A 19439-nucleotide genomic window follows, 5' to 3' on the forward strand; every position below is an offset into this window, starting at 1 on the left:
CCCCAAGGAAGGACATAGGTTACTTTTTTATATCCTAGACCTGAAAAACAAAATAAAACGACGCTTTATAAGTGTAGATTTAGAACGCTATACTTGTCTTTTTCACATAATTTGCTTCTACTATCAACTATAATGACTATAACGTACGGGTTGATACGCGTAATAATATGACATTGACATTTGTAAGAGACCTTCGCTTCATAAAGTATACCTACGCTAAGAAAAGATTTACCGTTTCTTTTATTAAAAGAGGAGTCCTGCGCTCCTTTACTTCACATTCATTATTTTTAAGCTGCCGTACTGAAAACGCACTTGTATTATTATAAGTATTTTTACGTCAACGTGGGTGGAGTCGGGCGTTTTTGATATATATATATATATATGTTGATGTACCTATATTTATTATGTTCCATATACATAATACTATTTTCTAAATAGGTTTAATCATATGATAATAATCTATTATTTGTGCTTAACTTAAATAGTAATAGTAGTAGTAATTATTGAAAATATAATATTAACTAAATTTTCTATTTATAACAATAGCTATTTCGAGTGAATGCCCATTTAATGGGAATTTAATGATTAACGATATTTTTAAATTTTAACGATTTCCTACTAATTTAAACCGCTGACAAGGATTTTAGCTTACATTATCTATTAGTTTTCCTTAAGTGGTTTAGTAGCTAATTGGTATCTGGATTAAGTCAACATAAACCTCGGATTAGGAGATTAGTGTGGATTCCGTCAAGTGTATAGAAATCGTTTTATTTCCATTGATCGTTAAATAAATCCAGTCTTTCGTCGGATCGTGAGGTCGTTCACTCGCGCTATCATTATATCTTTGAGTGATAATAGGAGCTGATATCTTAAATCTCTCGGAAACTATTGAGAATCTTGTTACTACCTATGCATCATTTTCAGCCGAAAATACGGCAGTAACAATAAGCAAAAGTATAAGTACAATATGCAAAATGTAATAAAGTTGGATGCATAATCGATTTATTTTCTAATCAGAATCTCCAACTTAAAAAGAATACGATCTGTCATTCAAACGTGGTAAGGTAATAAATTAATATGTTTTTATATCTTAAAAAAAAAAACAAATACTAAATAATAACTACTAATATTGTGACACATGTGTGTATAATCTAAATTAGTGCAGGTAAAACCACGGGACATATTTAGTGTTATACAACGGCCTTGAATGCTAGTTTCCCCTGTGAGACAGGTATTTAGTTATTTGTTCTGAGGAAATCGGAGTTACAGTTTATTCCGCTAAATGAATATGTATTCTGCTACAAATTGACTAACTTATTGCTCTTCCCAATAGGATAACATTAGCACTTTGGGTATTTTATGTTTAATTACTTGCGTAGAATTCGGATCCATTTTATTTTATGGTTAATACAAATACCTACTAATTTACACCACTCTAATTTGTAAACTAACTCTCAGGAGGTGTAAATATAATTTGATATTTAAAATTACATTTTTTGACGGACTCGTTCAATGACCACTGGGCCTAAGAAATGTGTATCATATTTCACATATAAATATTTATGTGCATTTTGATTTCAGTATGTATTAACTTTTGTCCTCAATGTCGTAATAGTTTATTATTATCATGTATGTAAGAAGATGTACTAAGAATTACGTATATATCAATAATAAGAAACAAACATACATTTTAATTTATATTTTTGAAGAAAATCAATCTAACTATTACTTCAAAAGGATAGGAGGCCTTTGCCAAGAAGTGGGATATTTACAGCCTGTTACGACAGTAGTAGTCAATATACTTAAACCATCTCTGAAAGTCAGATTTCATCAATTCATTTTTAATCATATATAGAATATCTAATAAAAACTTTGTATATAGTATCAAACAATAATTAAGTCTACCTCAATCACGTTTTTTCAATTTCAATCAAAACCTTCTCCTCAAAATGGAGAGGAGGCCTTAGCCCAGCAGTGGGACATTAACAGGCTGTTACTGTACAATCACGTTTTGAAGGATTATTACAAATGTTGTTTTAAATATAGTATAGGATATAAATTTATGTATGCTACGTACTTATAGTGTCATCAACTATTTAACATTCTTATTTGGACTAAAAATATACTTATAATAAAAAAGTAAACGCTCTCTAAAGTGTTGATGAGCATCGATTTTCTCATTTCCAGGACCCCGTCGCGACACTTCTTAATAAGGATTCTTTCAACTTTTCATCTATCTCATCTCTTGAAACTGAGAACCTTAATTAATCATTTTGCTTTGCTTTATTCTTGGATGCTTTGAAGAGAATTATATTTTTCTTAGCGATTACATTAAGCATAATGTGGATATTCTTAAAGGTATGTACCATGTTCAAATATATAAAATAAATATAATTTGAATATAAATTTCAAACGTGTAAATGCACTGTAAGCAACTTGCAAATTTTCATGATTTTTTTTATAGAATAAGAACTTTACTAGCATATGGGCCACCTGATGGTAAGTAGTCACCAACGCCCATAGACATTGGCATTGTTTCTTACATTGTTAAGCATCGCTTACATCACCAATGCGCCACCAACCTTGGGAACTAAGATGTTATGTTCCTTGTGCCTGTAATTATACTGGCTCACTCACCCTCAAACCTAACACAACAATACGAAGTATGCTGTTTTGCGGTTGAATATCTGATGAGTGGGTGATATCAACCTAGACTTGAGCTTGCACAAAGCTCTACCACCAGTAACAATAATAAATAGATAGATAAGAATTTTATTTCACTTAATTATAAATATAGCTAGTTATATGAAAAATAGAAAATTAAACTGCTATAAAATTGCATGCAGAATTGATATAGTTTAAAACTCTCGTACGGAAATGACGACGTCGACGTTGGATATCTAATAAGGACTTTTAAATAAGTTCAAAAATGTTTATGTACGCTTTCAAATTGTTATTACAAAATTATAATAGTTATAGTTACATTATTTATGAATAATTGTGATATTAGAGTTGGCCTAGTGTTTAGAACGCGTGAGTATACATCAAAGATTGCGGTTTCTAATATTGTACTCGGCGGTGAAGAAAAACATTATGGAAAGACCTGCGTGTGTCGATGAAAATCTTCCCAATAATATGTTCTATCAAACTACATTAAAGCAGCATGGTGGAACAGGCCCCTAAATTTTACCTCAAAAGGATAGGTGGCCTTTACCAAGAAGTGGGATATTTACAGCATGTTACGACATTAGCAGTCAATATACTCCAACCATCCCTCTAACACAGAATTCATCAATTCATTATTCATTTTTAATCGTATATAGAATATCGTATAAGAACTTTGTATAGTATTAAGCAATAACTTAGTCTACCTGAATCATGTTTTGACTATTTATGTATATGCGACGACTACGCTTCATAAGACAAAATTCATCTAAGAGAAGTCAGATTTGTAACATAAATTTATATTTCATATTCCATGCACATAAATTAAAAAAAAAGTGTACATAATTTATATTTAAATTCTCTACTTTGAATTTCAGTCTGCAGTGAGACGTCGTGTTATCCAGAACTTTCGCTCCATTTCTTGAAGGTTCCTGCCGATCGGAATGCAGAGATTCCATTTTAAAAGGTTGCCTAGTGAGAATGTAATAAGCGCGCCTTGAGACAGATCAATGTAATAATTTTAAATAAAAAATACAAGCAAAAAGTAAGCTAGCTCGATTAATTGGCTTTGTTTTCAATCAAGTAGTAAACCAAGAGCACTCGCCTTCGATGAGTTGAAAATACAAAAAATGTTTTTGAAATAGATAAACAATTGCGCTTTATAAATAATTAGAATGGGAGCCATCTACTTAATGATATAAGGACATTTAATTTTAATTAAATATATGTAAAATAAGATATTTTATTAAGACTCACAAAACGTTATTTTATTTTGTTGTTTATTATAAAAAATTACACGAATATAAAGTTAATTTTATAAATTCCTTATACTTATACTTGAATTATAGTCATTTTTATGTGTTTTTTATAATATCTAAAAGGTCTTCTAATCCTGTTTTTATTTGCCTGCAGCATCATGTACAAATAAGATGACGTCCACTCAGATGCAAGATCTAACGGGACACGACGGATCGCAGAATATTTGCATCTTTTTAGGCTAAAAGACAGTCCAGTTTGGAAATGAGATAATATTAGATATGAAACAGATATTAATCCAATTCTGTCGATACAGGAAGCTTAAGAATTTCTGATTCGCGATAGGAGAAGGTGTAGGAGAAATTCTTATTTTTATGGGTATTTGAAGACTATCTTCTTAAAATTATTTAAATCCTACAATCTGTAGATCAGTAGCAGTTGGTACCCAAAAGATACCCACAGAGTATACAAATGCTAGACTTCCAAACAACACCTACCAATACCAAATACTGCAATCTTGGGAAACGGACTCCAGGGCGTTATGTTGGGAGTTCCGTTTAACATGTCAGACACGAAATTTAGAAAAACTCAGAATGAGCTTTTACGTCGTCACCAAATTTAGAAGTGTGGTAACGATACCTAGCATTTTATACAAAGGAGTACCAACGAGACAGTTATTAAATTACGAGAAATGATACAGTACAGTAACAGCCTGTTAATGTCCCACTGCTAGGCTAAGGCCTCCTTTTGATGAGAAGGTTTGGAGCTTATTCCACCACGCTGCTCCAATGCGGGTTGGTAGAATACACATGTGGCAGAATTTCAATGAAATTAGGCACATGCAGGTTTCCTCACGATGTTTTCCATCACCGTCAAGCACGAGATGAATTATAAAAACAAATTAAGCACATGAAAATTCAGTGGTGCTGCCCGGGTTTAAGCCACGATCTTCGGTTAAGATTCACGCGTTCAAACCATTAGGCCATCTCGGCTATTAGAAATGATGGCTACGAGAAATGATGAACGCTTATAATAATTCAAAAATACTACAGAGATTAAGACGAACGTGAGTCGTACAAAATAATAGTACTTAGTCCTTTATTAATGTAGTATGAGTATATATGTATATATAGAAAATAATAGGAAAAAAGGAAACGCAAAATGGCATGGAAGCGGAATTCTATGGAGATACAAAATATTATATCTGACGAAGGACCAATCCCATGGTGCTTTTTAAAAAGAGTGACATCAGCAAATCCAATGTCACAATCACCATATCCGTCTGAGTGATCGCTCGTAGTCACACATAATGACATAGTAACAGTGGAAAAACGTCAACTGATTATTAATATCCATTTGCCCAGCGATATTACACGAGACGTCTGTACGCTGCGACATCTCGAGCAAGAATGAATCAAGTTCTGTAATCTGTTAAGCGCTCGTACTGAACTAAGACCATAACTATACATTATACAGGCAATGTTTTAAAACCACCATAGACATTGGCATTGTAAGAAATGTTAACCATCGCTTACTTCAAATTACTTTGCCAATGCGCCACCAACATAGGGAACTAGGATGCTATATCCCTTGTGCCTGTAATTACACTGGCTCACTCACCTTTCAACGCGGAACACAACAATACCAAATACTGCTGTTTTGCGGTAGAATATCTGATGAGTGGGTAGTACCTACCAAGTAGAGCTTGCACAAAGCCCTACCACCAGTGAATATATATAATTAATGAATATTGAGAAATAATTATTTGATGGTTAAATTGTTATTGTAATGTAAAAAGTTGTTGTAGTGTAGAAACGTTGTCACGCTGATATATCTTATACAAAATACATTTTTTTACAAATAACTATCTTATAACATTCAACAGTATAACATAATTGAGTATAATTTATATTAATGGTTTCTGTCTGTTCATGCATATTTATTTCTATAATAAATGTGGTTCCCCTACCCTAGACGTGACTGCACGCTCAATATTAATTGTATGACGATGTAATGTAAAATTGACAAATATCATTATTAAAATCTTATTTTACAATTATCATATAAAATTATATTGAGAAAGAAAAAACTTAGCACTTTTCTGTGATGCCGAAATTGACGTGATATAGGTAATTGTTAAAACAAAAAGTACACACAGCGCGTAGGTATTGTTTTATATGTATGTAGGTATGCAACTCAACTATGAGTGCAGGCAATATTGTAGAAGAGGGCTTCAAATGCAATTATGAGGAAGTGTGCATCGCTCGGGGACAATCGCGTCCTACACATACATATAGGCACGACCATATGTGATGGTAAAGATAATTTAATTTATATGAAATTTTTGCAATCATAAAGCCTTTGTCACATGTATTACTTACTAATAAAAAGTTTTTAATAAAGGTTAATAATATTTTAGACATTTAATTATATAGAAATAAATAATATCTACAATTAAAATCATCGATCGATCAAATCAATAATTTATTTATGCGAAAAAACGGAACGGCCACAAGACGGTTCAGAAAAGAAAAGGTTTTATTTAAATATAAAATGTAAATGTACCTACATCTGCTTATCTCTCCTAAAGTATTTGAATTAAATTTAAGAACTATGAATTCTATTTAAAATTGACGTTACAATTTTCAGTTTTTCCATTTATAACTTTTAAATCTGAAGCAGTGCGCTGCCACTTGATCGACTTTTAAACAACGATAAACTCTGTAAAGTTTGGCGGAGAACTCTATCTATACTTTTATATATTTAATAGGCTATTGAGTTTTAAACAACTAAAAAACTAATTGAGGATGCTTATTTTATCGCTAACAATGTTTTAACTTAATTTATGAACGAAGACGAGCATATCACGTGATTCTCATAACGGCAATGCCATAGTAACGACGCGCTTTAAGAAGTTATGTGTCTGCACACTGGCCCTCTCACCACAAAGTTTCGAATTTCGGTACTAAGCTTAAATAAAGTCAGATGATGATTACACACGTTCGCTGTCCGATCTATTGATCAACATAAAAGGCAATAATTATTTATCTACATAACACATTTAAAATGCGTAGGTATGTTATTTATTTTACTAACTATTAATACTTTGTGGAAATTAAATTAAACAAAGCAAATCTACAGTTGTCGTAATTTTCCCCTTTTTTAAAATAAATAGTAAAAACATTTTTAAGTTAAGGCTTTTGGCCATTGAGAAGTTCCTGCGTCTGGAGCCAATTAGGTAGAGAATCAGGGCACACTTATCGTAAAAAAGCATTGCCATCAGAGCTGAACTAACATGAAAAATTTCAATTTCGAAGGATAAGAAAAAGTGGTTCTAATTCAGCTTCGACCTAAACAAACTAACTAACAAAAAATGCCTCTTATATACATGTTTTTTCTTTATCTTTTAAAGATTTCTCAGCCTTCGTCAAAAAATACCGGACCGACAATTTTGTCTCCGACTATATCAGCATATAAAGCCACAACCTTAAAAAATAAGTTACACAGTAACATACTATTTAGCCTGAAATTATAAACTAAAATAACAAGAAATTTGAATTACAATTGGATTTGTAATAATGCGTAAACAGAAAAAACAAATAAAACTTACACATTCATAATATTAGTATGTATACTTAATATTAGTAAGTAGACTGACTGCCTCGTTGGTCTAGTGGCTTGATGTAAGGCCACAGACCCGAAGGTCCTGGGTTCAATTCCCAGGTCGGTCCAAACCCCAATAAAAAGTTATTGGGATTTTCTGACAAAAAATTATCAGTAGCAGGAATCTGGGAGTTGGAAGTGTGTACACTCCCGTGCCTCGGAAAGCACGTAAAGCCGTTGGCCTTGCGCCTGAACTCTTTACGGTCGTGTCGAATTGCCATCCCATCGGATTATGAGAGTAGGGAAATAGGGAGTGCACCTGTGTTAATATCTCCCGCGTAGTTGGCTAATCTCTCTTGAGATAGGCCGCCGTGGCTGAAATCGGTCTGGAGAACATTATTATTATTATGCAATAGATAGTTTGATTATTACGAATGGATACCAGTTCAAACTGTAATTCAATACTTCCCACTATTACAAGTTCTGTGACGTCTGTCATAATAGAGATGAAGCGTCAGCCGCTCAAAAAGGGAACGGCTTGGGACCAAATGTTTGATTGGATTGTAGTATTGCTATCTATTTAGCACGAAGTAACTTGCTTGATTGGAATCTTTGTAGTTTTCTAAAGTAGAGATACTATGGAATGGCAATACTATGGAACTGTCTCATTCACGAATGATTAATTTAGTAGAAACTTTAATCAAAGTACCAAATAAATATTATAATGGAACTTTTATAGTTCCTCGAAATGAACGAATTTATGTCTTAAGGCATTAAGCAGGAGTTAGGAAGTTGGAAACGATACACTCTTTGCCTTTAGAAGCACGAAAAGTCATTGATCTATCGACTGATTTCTTTCCGATCGTGTCGGATTACAGTTCCATCGGACTATAAGAAAGGGAATAGCAGCCACACAGCAGTACACAATTATAGGGCCATTATTAAATAGTCTATCAGACTTCTTACTTATAATATTTAGATTACAATAAACAAACATAACCCCTCGCCCGCTCTTATTGTTATTTAAAATGACACGTTTCTCGATACGGAACCATTGTAAGTTGGGGTGATACTTGGGCATATTTCCCGAGGGCACTATAAGCACAATATGAGAACGCAGGGATTCATCCTAACGAATGCACTTCAAGAGCTACGCGCAATCAAACGTGCTATGGTTTCGAAGAAAACCACTCAAATACAACCTTATAAGAAGCTTATACATGCTGATTTTTTACACGAAGTCAAGAGAGAAATCATTCTTTAACTTTATATTCAAGGAAATGAAGAATATATATATATAATTTTTATTTTCTTTTATATATATAGTTTATGTACGAAGTGAAAATATTAAGCATATTTTTCTGTTCACGTTTAATGGCAGCATCTGAAAACAACAAATAACAGCTTCATAAATACTAATTTACTCAAGACCCTGAAAAATCTGGTTATCATTGCATGTAATCATTGTGGAAATAAAACTATTATATTGTTATTCTAATAAAATTATCAGTCTAATCAACTGGGCCATATTATAAGTATAATATGTTTTGAACGAATTAATTCTCCTTATTATAATTATTTAATTTACGCTCCGAAAGCTCGAATTTTTTTGTAGCTTTATATTCCTCTACTTTCCTCAAACTCTATGTATACGTAATTTTTTTTTTTGTATAATAAAAATAAATTATCCATTTAATTATTTAAATTATCTAATAAGGACATTTTAATACAAAACCAATGAAAAAATATCTTAGTACTAAAATATTAGATTTTAATATTAGTATTAGATATGATCGTAGAACTCAGATATAAATACTTTATAATTTGCGAACAAAAAAAAAAAGAATTTAAATCAAAATAATCATATTGGAAAAATGTCATGTTTATTCATTACTCTCGAGTTAAATAAAACCTACTCGTACGTTACGAGTGAATTAAGAGGTCAAGAGCAGAGTTCCAGATTAACGTAGATTTTTAAAAAGAGCGTTTATTTTTGGTTTCATAAAATTAAAAAAGAAAAACTGCTCTATTTTTATTGAATTTACAGTCGGCGTAAAAATTCAAATTAGTTATATAATTAATAATATATGTATATATAAGTAATTTATGTAATAAACTTTACGATGATATTATAAATATTTCAATCAAATATAATTAATTAGTTTATAAATTAATTTGTTTGCGGTTTCATGAAGAGAGATATGAAAAAGCCACAGCTTAATAAAATGATAGCCTAGTTAATGCAGTATCTTCACAGAGGACGTTGACATAAAAAATATATTTCAGTCTATCCTTTTCACTCATGCATCTATACTCTTCCATAAATCGAAATCAAAGCTCGTCGGGAATCAAGCGCTCTGAAGTTGCTACCATGTCATGAAGTAAGCTGCGAATCGGGGAACGTTCGGAATACATTTTCATGAACCTCACTCCTAATCAACTAAAAAAGTTTTTAAATTTAAAGCAAAAAGAATTATTAATGTTTTTGATTTCATTTACTTAGACAATTTTGTATCGAAGGAGTATAAATGAAATAACTTATCACATTGCATTCAAAAATATTTTAGGTTTGTTTTCATAGAAATGACAGCTTTCAAACATGAAGTCACTGTGAGCCGAGTAAACGGTTTCAACAATCAGTGAATACTTTGCAATCTCGTATGTGCGGAACGTACCTGCATATGGCGGACGCTCAGTTTGTGTTTATGTCAATAAAAAACTGATTTTCGTTTACGCGGGTGAGGATTTATTAAAATTTATAAAAGATTATGTGTAAGTGGAACCTGTGAGTTTTGTGTATTTTTTGTGATAATGTTTTACGTAACTGGACTCAAAAGCAACTTCATATCTTCATTGGACTTATAAGGGTATGTATTTTGTATGTTTCTTTATATGTTTAAGGAATGACTGAAAAGTTTACGAGTTAGGGATTAAGTTGGTGCGCTTAGATTGGTCTCTAGCTTTTGGAGATCTATACTTCATAAATAAAACAAGTAAAACAGAGATAGTAGTCTTAGACCGATTGACCCTTTTCTCGTAGGTTATCAGACAGATGATAACTTTTTGCATATTGCTGATGTAGTTATTGCAAAAACGCATAAACCCTTAACATAATATAAACCTAGAAACAAAACACCATATTTTGCAAGTAGGATCCCTTGAATTTAATTGTTTGTTATTAGTATTTTGGATGAAAACACATTTCGGTTTTTTTTAACAAATTCTCAGAAGTTTGCTTTGGCTTAGATGTTAAAAGAAGTGTAATTATTTTTTAAATTTTTTGATCCAGTAATAATCTTTTTTCTATTTAAATATTAATTGAAAGTATAAATATACCTTCTCCATTTATTTTACATAAATATATGTGATGAAAATGGTTATTTAATAATTAGAAATTTAGTATTCATAAATCACACTAATATTTCTTATTAGTCTTACATAAGTAATGTATAGGAAAGTCACAATTGTTTAATGAAACAGCTGTCAGTATTTCCAAATGAGTACTTAACTATGAAAACAAACAATGATAAGTTTTTTATTTATACAAGAAGTCTAATACAGAACAGTGGTATGTTTATGATTAGCCACATGTGTATCATGTCTTTATCCTATGATTCATGTGCCATGTGTGGCCAGTGATTTATGATTCTAGTTTTAATTTTGAATTTCAAATATGGAAGCCATCCAGGATATTGTGACTATTTAAATTAGAGATGGCATTCTTCCCTGATGCATCACTTGAGACATACATACAGTTTAAAATTGTTAATGTTTTTTGCAATCATTATTGATAATTATATATTTAAATAACTGTTTTACTTTAATAAGAGAATCATGATAACCAAATTGAACCACATTTAAAGTTAAGCTATGCTAAGTATTTTCCGAATAGTCGTACAGATTAAGTTGATGTCCTTACTCAACATATGTACTGGACCTAACATAAAGATATCCACTATGCTAGTGTAGGTTAAAATATTAGTTTAAGTAAATCTAGTAAAGATAGAACTCATTAATTAATAGAAGTTTTAATTGTTATGGTAACTTTACAAGTCATTTATGTCATGTAATGTTGTTTATAATTATTTTTATCAAATAGAATATAAACATTGTTATTCACCATTGATTATTCTTATGTGATATTTTATAGAATACAATTTTCATGAAGGCAAAAAAAAAAGTTGTAAGAAATCTTAATTGTTTTTTATTATTAAAACTGAAATGAATTTATATGATGAATAGGTATTATTGTTTATTATTAATAAGCTTTCTAAAAGAAATAATCGATGTAGGCCCTAATATAAATATAATTTACTGCACTATATTGTATGGTTAATGGAACTAAGTGTGCATTATAAGCGTACATTTCATTCGGTTGTCTGGAACTGGTTTGAATTTAGTTGCAATATGATATAATATTTTAATTATTTTTAAACATTTCTTTTGATAATCACCATGATTATTTTTTATCATATTATTCACAAGCTGTTGTTACAAATAAACAAGTCCCTAGACTGTGTTCAATAAATATATGTATATACCATGTAAAAAATGTTTTCAGATAGTTATTCTATTCAATCGGAATAGTAACCTTTACTCATTCCAGTAAAACTCTCTCTCAATATTTTCAGTAGTTGTATAAAAAATAGACGGATTCTGAGATTCGACCATAGGTGTCCCCAAAATGTTGATAATATTGTTAATAGAAATATCTTCATTGTAATAATATATGACAATTTAAAAAAATGGTATTATGTTATATTATTTTAGAAGCTGTCCTTTGCATTTCTGTGACCCAATATCCTCTTTCTGACAAACATGTTTCATTTCATTTTTTTTTATTTTATTCATTAACAGTATTAATAACATTTAGTGGTTTATTGACAACCAAAATTTTGTGCAATTTTATGCTAAATTACTTGAGTAGAAAAAGTGGTTAAAATTCTGATGCAAGGTTTAATATTTTAACAGTGAATTTAAATTAAATATTATTTATTATAAAATGAATTTGATTTGGAAAATAGAAGAATAAAATACAAACAATAAACAATTACATAATTGGGTTATTTTATTCAAATGTTTTATGTGTAAACTGTCTGAGGTTGGTGCCAAATTGAAAACAAGTTAATAAGTTTTTTTTCCGAATTTCTGATAAATGATATGTAGTAAGTCAAAGTTATGTTTAAATCATCTCAATTGGTCTCGAATAATCGGCGAACATACATAACAATAAATAAAAATATATATGTAACAATTTTCTTATGTTGAAGTCTGTAGTTTTTTTTTGTTGATATATTTATATTCGGAAAACTAAATTGACGCTGCAATTAATATTTTTCATCCGTATCTTCTGTTGTTTTTACGCGATAGTAAGCTAACACGGGCGTATAGTAGATGTGACATAGATAAAATATTACTAAAGATGATTCCAACAGCAGGAGTAAAGATAAAACACCTTTAATCTTGAAATATCATGATAACATCGGCCGAGATGTTGTTGATGAAGTAATTTGTGGTATTAATTGTTATGTATTCGCGAAATGTCTGCAATTTTGTTTTTACGGAACGGAATTTTAGAAGTAAGATTAAAATGTATGTGAATAGTTAAGTGAAGTACTACTTTCTTATAAATAAAGAATTGTTTGTAATGTATAGTGTAGCAGCGCCAATAGGAGAAAATCGTATATGTTAATCTAAGCTTTGATTCGGATTATTACTGTTACCATTCTAATATGGTGTACTATTTTATATTATATGTAGGCAGTTACTAATAGTACAACTACTCATTGCTTCGAAACGGCATTAAACCTTTGACATTTCCGATCATTGAACTTTATTTACGTGGAAGGAAATGTTTCATACGAAATATTGAAACGGTGTCGGAGGTCGGAAATAAAAAGTAATGCCTTCACTACACTCATGCCATCAGTTTTATAGGATTTCTCTATCTCTCTACGTCTCGCTTTATCAAATCCATTATAAATAAATCTATTTGTATATATTACGTAGTATTTGAAATGTTTCAAATAAAAATAGCTGAACTGTAATTTCCATGCGTATATATTAAATATTGGTAACAGCAATGCTATTCTGTTAGAGCTCACTTCTTTACTCGCCTGTGAAATGTTGACAACCGACTTATGATATACTATTTTGATGCGTGTATTCTTCAAATGTAATAATTATTATGCTCAATTTCGCATATCTTTTTCTGACATTTCCCGACCGATTTCTGCGGTGAGTTTCGAGTTTGCTCGAGTATATAGTGGATGAAAATTTATATGGAAATCCTTCATTTTTGAAGAAAGAGCTATGGAAATGGTATTTAGCAATTCTGAATTATAACGCGAGCGAAGCCGCGGGTATAGCTCTGATAGTTTATAACTATTCATCATCCGATCAAATCAGAATATAGATCCTAGGTTTTTCAGACTAACAAACAATTCATAATATAGCAAAGCTAATCGCATGATACATGTTAGTTGATGCTGTATATTTACTTTTTTTAATTGGAATAGTTATTTAATTTCACTCATCACGAGATTTGAACTATGCTCCCACTAACTAACTATATATATATATATATACATATATCCTATTCCAATTAAAGAGATTTCGTTTTTTTTTCCTTTTTTTTAACGGGTTTTTTATTACCCTTGCGGCATGTTAAACCCATCGTACCTTAAGCTATCTTACATATCAAATTTTATCTTATAGGATTTATAATTACGTTACATACTGACAGACAGACATCATACTGCATATTGCTTTGGCCACTGTACGCTCCCGATTGACTTGAATTTTTTCACTGTTATTACCTACCCCGATGTAGACGCTCACTAAGAACGGATTTTACGTAAATCCTATCCAAAATATTTTTTTCTTATTATCTACCCGCGCGAAACTAGCAGTAGTAGTAGCTAGTAGATAAATATAGTCTGTTAGATTTTATATTTCTTACCCGTAGTTTTAGAAATAAAATTCAGATATTTAAAGAAACACAGGGTCAGTATGGATGACGTAGTAGATCGATTGATCAATGTTATATAAAAAATAGCAAGGGACGAAATCCTTATTTTACCCGTGCGAACTCGTACATAGTCCATTATAAATTAGTTTTGTGAATAAACATGCAATGTTATCGTGAGTTGCAATTAAGTACCTCTGTATGATATTTAAACCATTCTCTTTTTAGTTAATAAAATTTACAGTTAACAAAAATGCATAGGTATTTTGTTTTTCTTACTTTTAGATTAAGAAGTATACACCTCAAATATATTCCTTATCGTAGTGAATGTGATTACATGAGTTTTAAGAATACTCGGGTACCCTTATATTTATCAGGATAATAAGGATAAAGCTTATATTAGACGAGCCGGTTGGCGTGGTTGGTGGATGCTTGACTTTCACGCGCAAGGTTGTGAGTTCGATTCCTACCCAAAACAGATATTTGTGTGCATGAACGTGTCTGTTTGTCCTGAGTCTGAGTGTAATTATCTATATAAGTATGTATTTACAAAAGAGAAATAGTATATGTAGTATATCAGTTGTCTGGTTTCCATAGTACAAGCTCTGTAAAAGCTTTATTTGGGATCAGATGGCCGTGTGTGAAAAATATCCCAGGATATTATTATTATTATATATAAATAGCCGAGATGGCCTAGTGGTAAGAACGCGTGAATCTTAACCGATGATCGTGGGTTCAAACCCGGGCAAGCACCACTGAATTTTCATGTGCTTAATTTGTGTTTATAATTCATCTCGTGCTTAACGGTGAAGGAAAACATCGTGAGGAAACCTGCATGTGTCTAATTTCATTGAAATTCTGCCACATGTGTATTCTACCAACCCGCATTGGAGCAGCGTGGTGGAATAAGCTCCAAACCTTCTCCTCAAAAGGGAGACGAGGCCTTAGCCCAGCAGTGGGACATTAACAGGCTGTTACTGTATATAAAAACGAGCATATATAAACTTTATTTGGGATATAAACCGGTTTTCAATAAAATCTATCTAAAAGCTTACGTGATGCGTGCACTGAGAAACAGTCTTAGATACTATTATTATGAAGGTAAAGAATTTATTTTCTCCTACAAAGTTTTTGTTTATCTTTTATATTATTTATTATTATATTGGCACGTATTGGTCTTTTATACTATTGACAAACACATGCAACACATCAACATGTACATATGTAGTCTATGTCCCAAAGCTATTAACTCAAAATAATATGATACTTCCATACCAATGAGTTTTGTAGTTTTTACGTGATTCGCGAAAAAACAAACTGAACCTTTATAATACTAGAATGATATTAAGATTTGATTTATCGAATTCGTTTATTTTAAATCGATTGTTCAAAACTATATGATCTATTAAAGGAAACTAAATTTCATATGGACCAATCTTACTCTAGATATAAAAAGTTCATCCCTAAGCTATATAAACAAACCGGTCTGTCACTTAATTGCAACAAGAAACTATTAAATTAACTAAGCTGCAAAATTCCCATCAGAGGAACTATGTACATAATAAACGGAAGCCAGCTTAATAAGCTCCCGAGTAATTGGGTTAAAGTACGTTGTGCGGGGCACTCTACGCTGGTGCAACACAAGAGGCATTACTCGATCATATTTTAGATTTTATTTTTAAATGTCACCTAATATTGCAATCAGTGACTAATCTAAGTCTTGCTTCGAAGAACTTTTTACATTAACAATCCGTTAAACTATTTAGGATTTTTTCTTTATTATGTTGAATGTTTAAATAAAAGAAAATAAAAATATACGATTGTATAGTGGCCAGTTATAATTTCGATGTGTTAATCTATCATGCAGGTATTCGAAAAGTATTGCAACGGCTTTTTTTTTAGTAAGATCGCTACGGAACACCGACCTCTGGTGCTGTCGGACTTGTTCTTATTTTTTTTTTAATCTTGACAGCTGTAACAATAAAAGTTAATTGGAGCTTCGTAATGTTAAAAAAAAAAGACAGCTTGGGTATATGTTATATTAAAAACGCATACAAAATCTAAGGAATTTTGACGTATGATTTTATTATGAAGTGAAATTATTGTATTACTAGTAAAGTAAGTAGTAATATATAGTTCACGCCCGTGGATTCGAACGCGTGTGAGTTGTTAGTTACCCAGTACTAGGGGTACAGGGTAACCAAAATTTGTTGTTTTCATTGCTTGAGTACTTAATATGTGAAAGCATAACAAACAAACAATCTCACTTTTACGATTATAATCGTATAAATAAATAAAATACGTTACGTTTTTAAAAAACTACTTAAATTTCATGGTATATTTTACCGGCTACGGTACACGTACACACCACATCGATTATATGTGTATATTATACATCTGTGGAAACAATTTGTGTTCAGAGCTCGACATAGTAGTCTATTTAGTGACATAATAAAATTAATTTTATTTAATTACATTTCGATTCCAATTGTGTACTCAATTAAAAATCAAATACGGTAAATTGACTTGTAATATATATATTACTAGATTGCTTACTGATGGAATACAAATTCTTCACCTAAAACTATTAAATATTTAAAATTACAATAAAATCTCTCTTAAGCTCTAATTATCTCGAAGGTCGACTTTTACGTTACGATGAATCCATAGAGGCAAGTATTATATAACAATAAACATAATTGAACAGTTTTCTCAGAAGTCACTTAGCGATTGACGATAATTCCAAATATACAATAACTTATGGAAAAGCCAGTATAGTCCATTCCGGGAAATGATCTAGAAAGTGTATTATATAATATATAGCCTGAGTAATTCGCGTGTCTGACGTAAAATACGATATTGTATTTCATGTTCATGTAAAATATTGAGATATTAGGAATTATGACTTTTTTATTAGAATATGTACGAATGATGAGTAATATTGAGTGTGTTGTGTCCAATACTACTCCAAAAATAATTCATTCCAATAGTGTTAATAATTTTAATAATAAACGTGACTTCTAAATATTAATATCTAGATTAATTTAGTATTAAAGAAGCAATGACTAAGATGTTGGTGGTGATGTCACAAGTGAAAGCGATACAATATCTTGTTCGTTAATTGTGCTTAAAGTTACATATAATTAGGCACCATTGGATGATTAATATTTCACGTCGCCAATATCTATGGACGGTGGTGACAACATAACATCAGGTGGCCATTTGCCCGTTGGCCTTCCTATAACATAAAAAACGTTACTAATAAATGTTATTAATGAATTTTACGATTGCACTCTAGTACCGCATAATAGTACATAATATTATACAATTTCGTATAAAATACGACATTTTATGATCACACCGAGTTCTTTACAATTAATCGAAGTCCCAGATGTACATAAACATATTATTATATATAATGTCAGTTAATATTACGAGTATAACGAGTTTTCGAAGTTTAATGACTGATGATTCACAAATAAATTATTATATATATGTCTTAGGTACTAATAAAAACAAATTAATAAAAGCGGTCGCGTTTACCGTAAAATTAAATAAATAAAACTATTAAAGCCTTTAAGAACAATAACATAGTCTTATTTCTGATCTATTTTTGTAAATACCTAGACAATAGCTGATCTTAAAGTGTATTTAAAAAATGTATTTTTATATAAGTTTGATAAGTTATGATGATGATTTATGGCTAAATTTATAATTTAAAAAATTATGGCTGAATTTATAATTTAAAAAAACATATGTAGGTGGCAAATATATACAAAACCCTTCCATATATATTCATATATATGTATAATACGATATTATAATATATCATACGGTCAATTTCATTCATAATATCACCAAGAATGAACATTTTTCTTGTTAGAATTTTATTTGTGTGAACATACGTCGTAGTTACCAATTATATTAAATAGCTCATCAAGTGTAACTCATCTCTCATCTGTGTGATGCTGTCAAGGTTGCGAGTTCCTTGTACAATCTTTCGGCTATTATATATCGTATACAAAAACGAATTGTTTGAATCTATACAAATATAATAAAATTTAAGTTTATGTCTGTAATTTCAAAATAATTGCCTGTTTTTAAGTCAATATAGCTATTGTCGAATTACCAAAATCTAACTTTAAAAGCTACTTTTTATGTTAGGCAAACGCAACCGAATATTGCAACCTAATATTATAAATATATGTCTATGATTCAAATGAGCAATATGTACGTTAATATTTTGGAAGTAAAGCGGGTTTTGCTAGTGTATAATATATATATAAGCTTATTGGTATCATTGTACGTCTCAAAAAGTTAAATTAATTTAATGTAAGAAATAAAATTTAAAGTCATACATAAACTAAAATCAAATATGATGAAAATTGAATAATTGGTCGATTTTATAAAATGTATGCTACCATATGAGTCAATTTCAAATTATAATTAATATAGAAATACGTATTATTCGTCAGCTAACTCAAACACTCATATTTACGCTCTATTTTTTATCTTTGTTTATTGTATATTATATCAACATTTAAATAATAAGTAGACAGTTAAAAAAAAAACATTGCCTGATTGTATTTTCCGAAAGTTGACGTTATACACGTTAAGTTAACGTTGTACACGTTAGAGTCTTCAAATCCAGAGTAGACAGGTTTCTTCTAAGCAAGCGTGCTACATCCGAGACCGTGTCGATGCATTTACATCAGGCGAGTCAACGGTCAAACGCTGGCCTATAAATCATAAAAAAAATCATCTTAAGTCTTTTGTAAAATCCGTTGTATTACAATGTTTTAGTAGTTAAAACTAACAACGTAGGTCTGTCTAATTTTAATGTTTAAATGCACTATTATAATGAAACAATTCTATGCGCTTAGTTTGAAACGGTATCATAAACTTCTAATAAACAAACACACTCATTTAATATCTCAATGTATTCGCT

At 30.7% G+C, this 19439-nt stretch overlaps 1 protein-coding gene across 4 annotated transcripts in view; it reads left to right on the top strand.

The window, feature by feature from the left end:
* The first annotated feature begins 10194 nt into the window (after positions 1 to 10194).
* Positions 10195 to 19439, top strand: part of LOC126774447 (tyrosine-protein phosphatase Lar) — a 387053-nt gene continuing 377808 nt past the window's right edge. For all 4 annotated transcript variants that reach the window (XM_050495984.1, XM_050495986.1, XM_050495985.1 and 1 more), the window contains exon 1: positions 10195 to 10391. The gene's annotated coding sequence lies outside the window, so the exon portion shown is untranslated. The remainder of the gene's footprint in view (positions 10392 to 19439) is intronic.

This window comes from Nymphalis io, chromosome 16, assembly GCF_905147045.1.
Source record: "Nymphalis io chromosome 16, ilAglIoxx1.1, whole genome shotgun sequence".
Classification (NCBI taxonomy): domain Eukaryota; kingdom Metazoa; phylum Arthropoda; class Insecta; order Lepidoptera; family Nymphalidae; genus Nymphalis; species Nymphalis io.